Source organism: Ochotona curzoniae, unplaced genomic scaffold, assembly GCF_017591425.1.
Source record: "Ochotona curzoniae isolate NIBS_2020 unplaced genomic scaffold, NIBS_Ocur_1.0 patch110, whole genome shotgun sequence".
NCBI lineage: Eukaryota > Metazoa > Chordata > Mammalia > Lagomorpha > Ochotonidae > Ochotona > Ochotona curzoniae.
Genome location: NW_024466652.1, coordinates 29,910 through 38,243, shown reverse-complemented (window position 1 = coordinate 38,243; position 8,334 = coordinate 29,910).

Genomic DNA, 8,334 nt, shown 5'->3' with positions numbered 1-8,334 from the left:
TGGTCTGCTGAGGGGAGGCCTGGTCAACTTATGGAGAGGATGTGAAGGGAGGGGACACTGGGCAGAATGGCTACACCTGCTGTTTTCTTCACTTCACTACTGAATCTGCCTAAAGAAGACTCACATACTGCTGCAACCTGAGCCCACCACGTCTGGCCTAGCTTCTCTCCTCTATATCCCCAGAATTTCCCCCTTGTCTCTGGCCAGACCCTTCTAGGTTTTCCCCAACCCCCGCTTCAAGGCTCCAGGCCACCACCTCCAGCCTCTGAGAGCCTCCTCCTGCTGCTGCACTCTCTTATTTAGCCTCTAGGAGATCCAGGCTCATGGAGCATCTGCTTGGGCCATTCTCCAGGTCCCCAGGCCCTTGCCCAGTCAAGTTCTGCCTATATGTGCCTGCCAGGTTGTCGTTCTCCAGCCGACCTCTGCCATCCTATTCCATGCTCTCCCGGCATTGTTTTCTCACCTGGGATGTTCCATGTCAAGCATAAAGGGCTCTACTATAGAACAACTTTGACAAATAAATACATACATGTTTTAAAGACCAGTTGAACCAAGTTCTCTAAGACATTTCCTTCTGCTCAGAGCTCTCGCAGGCCAGGAGCCTCTAACCCACTATCTTCCAACAAGGGAATCTGGAAGCTTGGGGGAGCTTGTTGTGTCTGCAGATGATCCGTGTCCCTGCAGCCCATCCTGCCTTCTGTTGCTGGTACCACAGGCCGAGGAGACCCTGTTCTCCTCACACCTCCTGAGTAGCACCAGGAGTTCACTCTGCTGGCTTGACTTCCAGGCTGCCTGGGGATCAGTACCATCACCTCTTCGCGGGTCTCCAATCTCCTGCTCACGGAGTCCCTCTGAGCCAGCAGCCGGGATAACCCTTTTGGTGTAACAGGATCCTGGCCAATGTCAAGGCCGGCTCAAAACCATCAGGTGTTTCCTCCCTCCCTAATTCAGAAGAAACCCAGCCCTGTCCCCACCCCCATGGTGCCTGTGAGGCCCACCACGGGTCACCCCACTGCTGATTGTTCTCTGATGGCCTTCCCCTTGCTCTGCTTTGCCAGCCACCTTTGTCTTCCAGGTGTAAGCCTCCACACAGGTACACCCAGCCCACAACCTTTGTACTGAGCCTCTTCCACACACAAAGTTTCTCACTCACACCCAAAGATTCCTTGCTCCTCATCCTGATTGGAATGCCGGCTCCTCAGAGTTTGGACTCAAGATATAAGGCCCTCTATCAGCTCCCCACTCTCCTTCCTGTCAGCCCCACCACCTAACACCGCACCTCTAGATATTGATTCTGGTCCAAACTCCCAGGTGACACTGATGCTCTCGCACCCACACCACGCTGTGTGAGCATCCAGGAGCCAACTACCTCCTGTGGTCCATTTCCTGTCCCACAAAGCTTGAATATATGCTTGCCACAAGCATGGCTGTTTCCTTGTCCTATCTGCTTAACACAGACTTGCCACCTAACAACTGTTGCATGAATAAGGCCTTAAGTTTAGGTCCATTAGGAGCTTCCAATCTGAGGGGTCCTAGCAGCCTCAGGTGTGGTGCTGGACCCCTCCTGTTGGCACCTCAGCCATTGTCCTTATTGACACCACACACCACCAACCATTACAGCAAACATGAAACATGCTTGACTCCATTCTTACCTGAAAGCACCACGCATTAGTTACTGAGATAAATTTCTATCAACGGATGGAAAGCCCTCACTTTCTGGAGCCTGCAAATCTTTGGTTTCCGCAGTTGTGTAGGAACTTGCAGATCCCAGGGTAGGGATCCTGACTAGAGCCTCACCAGTACTGAGCCCGTGGGCTGGCTGGGAGCGTTCTTACGAGCTCCAGTATTTCCCAGCCTCCCCTAGGCTCAGTTGCTCACACTTCTGGCCATACCCTAATCTGATTTAGAAACACCCACCCAAGTTCACGCCCTTGGAATTCAGTCTATAATCTAAATGGTATTATGAAATCTAGCGTGAAGAGCTTACCTTAAAAAAGATTCATGGAACACCCACTTCAAAACAAATTAATCTACAGTGATTGGACATGTTGATATTTCAGTGCTTACACACAGGGACAGTACAGAGAGTAAATGTCACTTAAGAGGCCCGTATTTCAAACTTACCTGGGCTCAGTCCCAGCTCCACTTACATTGCAGTTTCCTGTTCGTGTGCACCTTGGAGGGAAAGGATGGGGCAGAGATCTTCTATTCCTTGGTTCACTTCCCAAAATGGCTTCAATAGTGAATCCAGGACCCAAAAACCTGAACTGTGTCTCCTGCATGGATGCAGGAGCCCACGCACTTGGGCATTAGCAGGGGGCTGGACAGGAAGTGGAGCAGCTGCATAATTGATGTGGGATGCCGGCCTTGCATTCTCTTTCAGGTATTAGCCTTGAAGAGACTAGTTAGCTTGGTTCACAGTCATTCTGGTTTGCTCTTTGACTGCCTAGGGACTTTCGACTCCATCTCACTCGTCAGGAGCCCCGGGCCGTGCCCCGCCCACGCGGCTGCTGGGAGCCTAGGGAAGCTCCAATGGGGCCCGGCGCCGCCGAGTGGAGCGCAGCGCGGGAAACAGCGCCATATAATGAAGAGCGTGGTACGAGGCTGTCTGGGGGAGAAGGAGCAGTCAGAACTTCCCGGAAGGAAACATGGCGTAGCTGATGCTGCCTCGGCGTCCGGGGTCCAGGTGAGAAGACCGGGGCCTGAGGCTTCGGGCCAGCGCCGGCCGCCAACTGTCCGACGGTGGGCGCGCCCGGCCTGGGAGGGTGGGCAGGGGCTGGGCCGGGAGCGAGACCCTCGGGCCGCCCGCCAGACTCCCGCGCTGGGAGGGGATTCTGGCTCCAGGCCTGAGGTTTTCAGCTACTTCCTGGCCAGTAGGTGGCTTTGCGCGGGGTGAGGGTGGCGGGGCTCCTTGCCACAGCCGAGGCCTAGCCTGGCTCCAGTCTCTGCAAGCGGAGGGGGATGGGGTGGAGGGGGGAACCTTTGAGGCGTCCACTCTAACCCCTCCTGTCACGACCCTGGGTCTTTTCAGGCCAGGGCCAGATCCAGCCCTGTGGCAATCCAAGGCCTGGCACGGGTTCTCCGGCTTCTGTCTCTCAGACCCCGAGCTTGAGTTTCCTGTCTGTCCACGGGTGGACTACCGCTGTGGGGTATGGGGCCGCCCTTCTGGCCGGCTGCCATTTTCTTGTCCACACAGTGCATACTTCCTTTACCTGGACACTGATACGCCCTGCTGCATCCCTCCTGTCCAGGAGGGATGGCAAGGCGGGGAGGTTGCAGGCAGGGGCCTCCAGGGACCCCCCCCCCCCCTTGGGTGGTGGTGGGGGAGCAGTGCATCCTCCTATGCCGACCTCTGTGGCCCCATCCTTCTAGATCTTTCAGACGTTTGGCTGTGGCATTCTAGTCGTAAAACACCAAGGCAGTGCGCTCCAGCTTAAGCATAACCCCATGTTGCAGCCAGATTGCTTTTATTACCGCAGGTGTTGTGTGTTGATGCCGTACCAAGCACGTCGCATATATTTCGTTATTTAGTACCTCCAAGCAGTGCAGGTCCCCTGCTGTCCATCCTGAATGTCAGATGAAGAAACTCACTGTGGATGGGCAGATCCTGTGGTCTGTGACTGTGACAGAGACTGTTAGATGATGGCCACCGACCGCCCGCCCGCTTGGTGAAATAATATCGGCAAGTTGTTCAGAGTTGAGATGGAAGCTTTATTGGAAAATCCGCTCCTGGGCCCCCTTCGCGCAGAGGGGAAGGAAGAGGGAAGCGAAAAGGGCGTCTGAGATACGTGTGGAGGAGTTTTATACCCATCTAGACACGTGGGAAGGCAAAGGGGCTGTCTGTGCCCCAACTATGCAAGGAATGTCCATTCAGGTGTGCCATTGGTCACCTGGAATCCCGCCAGGTAGGTGACGTAACTGGCTCCTGTGGCCCCTCCTCCTGTTCCAGGCTGGAGCCTAGGAGATGTGGGGGCGGGGCAGACCAGACCCTAGTCTCCAGTGCCCTGGGCAGCCATCAGAGACCACTCAGAAGTTTCAAGCAATTTATTTCTCAACAATTCTGAGAGTTAGTCAGGCTGGATCCATGAGAGCTGGGTGGCTAAAGGGTTTCCTGCGTGGGGCCAGGAGGAGGTTAAGGTCAGTGGGGGTGTTGGAGACATGGACTTGAGTCTTCATTTCTGAGGGCTTCAGCTTAGTGGCTGAGTTTCAGAAGCAGCATGAAGTCCTGCAGAACAGCTCATCTTTTTCATCATTTTTCTTCAAGTCTTCTGCATGTTTTCATCACATTTTTGGAATGTCTTCCTCATTTTCTTACCTGCATCCCTTATTTCCCTCATTGCCCACTGATGGTGCCTTCTGGCATTCTTCCCTTGTATTTCTTTACTAAAGTGTATATTTCTGAAATTATTATTTTTTTCCCTGTGTTCTGTGAGCGACTATGGCTATGGTGAGAATGTCTGTGTCCTCCTGAAATTTGTATGTTGAAATCCAGACTGCCAAAGTGCTGATATTAGGAGGTGGGGGGGGAGGGCTTTGGAAGATGACTTAAGCGTGACGACAGGACCCTTGTGTATTTGTGTCCTTAGAAAGGAGACCCTGGAGAGTTAGTTTCCACCATGTCAAGACACAGTGGCAGAATATGAAGCTTGGAAGATGTTGAATCTGTTAGCACATTCATTTGAGACTTACGTGCCAGCATCCAGAATTTCTGCATAGAAGCTACTTGCTTGGGCCTGGCGCGATGGCACAGTGGTTAAGGTCCTCGCCTTGCATGCCCAGGATCCCATATGGGTGCCGGTTCTAATCCGGGCAGCCCTGCTTCCCATCCAGCTCCCTGCCTGTGGCCCGGGAAAGCAGTCGAGGATGGCCCAAAGCTTTGGGACCCTGCACCTGCGTGGGAGACCCGGAAGAGGCTCCTGGCTTTGGATCGGCATAACATCGGCCTTGGTGCTCACTTGGGGAGTGACTCATCAGACAGAAGATCTTCCTCTCTGTATATCTGCCTTTTCAATAAGAATAAAATAAAATCTTCAAAAAAAAAAAAAAAAAAGAAGCTACTTGCTTTGGGCCCAGTGCAGTAGCCTAGCAGCTAATTTCCTTATCTTGCACTCGCCAGCATCCCATATGCCAGCGGGGGGGGGGGCTGGGGGCGTGCCCTGGTGGCCCTGCTTCCCATCTAGCTCCCTGCTTGTGGCCTGAGAGAGCAGTCGAGGACGGCCCAAAGCCTTGGGACCCTGTATCCATGTGGGAGACGCAGAAGAGGCTCCAGGCTCCTGGCTTTGGATTGGCACTAATCCAGCCGTTGTGGCTGCTTGGGGAGTGAACCAATGGACGGAAGATCTTCCTTTCTGTCTCTCCTCCTTTCTGTATATTTGACTTTCCGATCAAAATAAATAAATCTTTTAAAAAAAATAGAAGCTACATGCTTTGCGAGACTTTGCCATAGCAGTCTGAACAGATGTAGATGCTATGTGTCTCTCAAATGTGATTCTTAAATAATATTTCTGGTAGAAAAAAAGCAATGTAACTGTTGTTTCTTTACTGCACTGTATTTGAGAGGTGGAAAAACAATAGCATTGGCTCTCACGTGGTAGATGCTCCTCAGTGCCCAAAACAGCTGCGGCTGGGCTGGGGCCAGGAACTCAATCCAGGTCTCCTGTGTGGGTGGCAGGGACCTGCCACTTGAACCATGACATGCTGTCTCCCAGGATTTGTGTCGGGAATCGGGAATCGGAGGTGGGAGTCAAACCAAAGTACTGGGATGGTGGGATGATGTCTTAACCGCTCGGCTAACTATCCATCCTGAACTACTTTTTATTTTTCAGTAAACTGGAAGTGCTTGGAGGTGGAGGATTAGCCAGTTGAGCCATTGCACTGGGCCCAGATCTCTGTTTATGTTGTTCTTTCAAATAAATGAAAGTTAAAGAAAAAAATTATTTACTTTTACCTTTTTCTTGCAACTTAACATGGGGCTAGATCATATTCTCCCCCTTCTTTCCAAAATGCAAATGAAATGTGTCACCTTGGACTAGAGGAAGGATATTTCTGTTGAGGGGACTAGACTACAGTTCTTTCCCAGTTTCAGCTCTTTGAGGTTCAGACTGGCTCTATCTCGCCCTCTCGGGGCTAAGCCTGGCTCAGCAGGCCTTCCTGTTTCTAGTTTTCATGCCTAGCTCACCAGGGATACTCTCTTCTTGATGCTTTTAGCGTTACCTGGAACCTTCCTTGCATTTACCCATACCCAAGACCCTGTGTATTTCTTCCAGTTTTGCAAATAATTTCAGATCTGTTTGTCCAGCTCAGTATGGGGATAAATGTCTGGAATAGGTTGGTAGCAATGACGATGGAGGGAGTTGAATAAAGGAGAGATAATTTGGTGGTAACCGGGAGGAATTGCTCATGGTCTGATGATGGAGAAGACAGGAAAGGATAATTGGAGCAATGTTGGCCTTGAACAATTTAGTTGGTGTTAACTATTTCTAGAGATGGGAAAGATGGAGAAAAGCATGACTGGTGATGAGGCAAGTGAGCACTCAGTTGGCTTTCCGAGTAGAAACATCAAGGAAGGCGGTTGGGGAGACTGGATCTCAGGGGGGAAGGTCAAGTGTAAACAGAAATGTGGAGGTTGGCAACATACAGGTCAAATTGAAGCTGTGGGTTTGGACGAGTCAATTAGGATAAGATATTAGAAATGCGTGGATCCCAGCGCTCTGCTCAGGATGCACTGGCAGATAGTTGGGACAGAGATACATGAAGACGGCAGCACTGGGGAAGCCAAGAGAGGAAGAGGGACTGGCTCCTCAAGGGCTGAGTTGAAGTAAACAAAAGTGTGCATTAGCTTTGTCAACTGGAGCCCTTGGAAGAACAGCGTCAGAGAGGTAACAGGATCAGACCGTGTTGGAATAGGCCCAGTATGGGAAGGCTCAGATGGTGTAGAAAGTGGTTTTTTTTTTCTTCTTCTTAAATTTTTTTTTATTGGAAAAGCAGATTTACAGACAGAAAGATCTTCCTTCCATTGGTTCACTCCTCAAATGGTCACAACAGCTGGAGCTGGGCCAATCTGAAGCCAGATGCCAGGAATCTCCACTGGGTCTCCCACATGGGTGCAAGGTCCCAAGGCTTTGGGCCATCTTCCACTGCTTTCCCTGGCCATGAGCATGGGGCTGAATGGGAAGTGCAGTAGCTGGGACACTAACTAGCACCATATGCGATGCTGGCACTTGAAGGGTGGAGGATTATTAGCCAATGAGCCACAGTGGCAGCCCCACAAAGTGGTCTTTTAAAAAGAAAACTGGAACTGGCTTAGAGCCTTTAGTGGTTTCTCACAGTCTCAAGGCAATCCAAGTTCTTTAGTATGGTTCCGGGTGACTGGCTTTCTTTCTAGCCCTAATTCCAATGACTTGTTATAGCTTCTCATGGAAAATTTAATTTGGTAAATTTGGACCATGACACATGTGGTACCTCTTTTTCACTGAAGACAGGAGCTGATTCTCTGTGCACATCTGATTAGGTGTCTCTTGTGATGTCTGAGGATTTATTTATTTTTATTGGAAAGTCAGATATAAATGAGAGACAGGGAGGAAGATCTTCCGTTCATTGGTTCACTCCCCAAGTGGCTGCAACGGCCCGAGCTCCGCAGATCCAAAGCCAGGGGCCTGGAGGCTCCTCCAGATCTCCTGTGTGGGTGAAGGGTCCCAAGGGTTGTCCTCGACTGCTCTTCCAGGCCAACAAGCAGGGAGCTGGATGGGAAGCAGGGCTGCCAGAATTGGAACCAGTACCCATCTCTTGTGATGTCTTAGCCCAGGCCTGTTCCTACTCAGTGAGTTCCTCCTGGTCCCCTCAGTTACTGTTTCCCATGCTGCTTTGCTTGTCATACCTGGGACTGCTTCTCCTTTGGCTGCCTGACTTCCCCTGGATCTCTAACCTGAGGAAGACAGCTCAAGTACTAACCCTTTTACTCAGGTGCCTTCCTGGTACAATGCAGACATGTGGGCTCCTAGTTCTTATCCAAATTAGTCAGTTCTACTTTTTTATTTGAAAGGCAGAGAAGCAGAGATGTTCAACTTGCTGGTTCATTCCCCAAGGAGCTGCAACGATCAGGGAGAGGCCAGGCTGAAGATAGGAACCAGGACCCTTCTCTGAGTCTCACACGTGGGTGGCAGGGATCCAGGGACCTGGGCCGTCTTCCATCGCTTTCTCAAGCACAGTAGCAGGGAGCTGCATTTGAAGTGGAGCAGCTGGATCTTGAGCAGGTGCCCATGATATGCTGGCACTGCAGTTTGTGGATTAACCCGTTATGGTACACTGCCAGCCCTGATTCTACTTTTTTCTGAA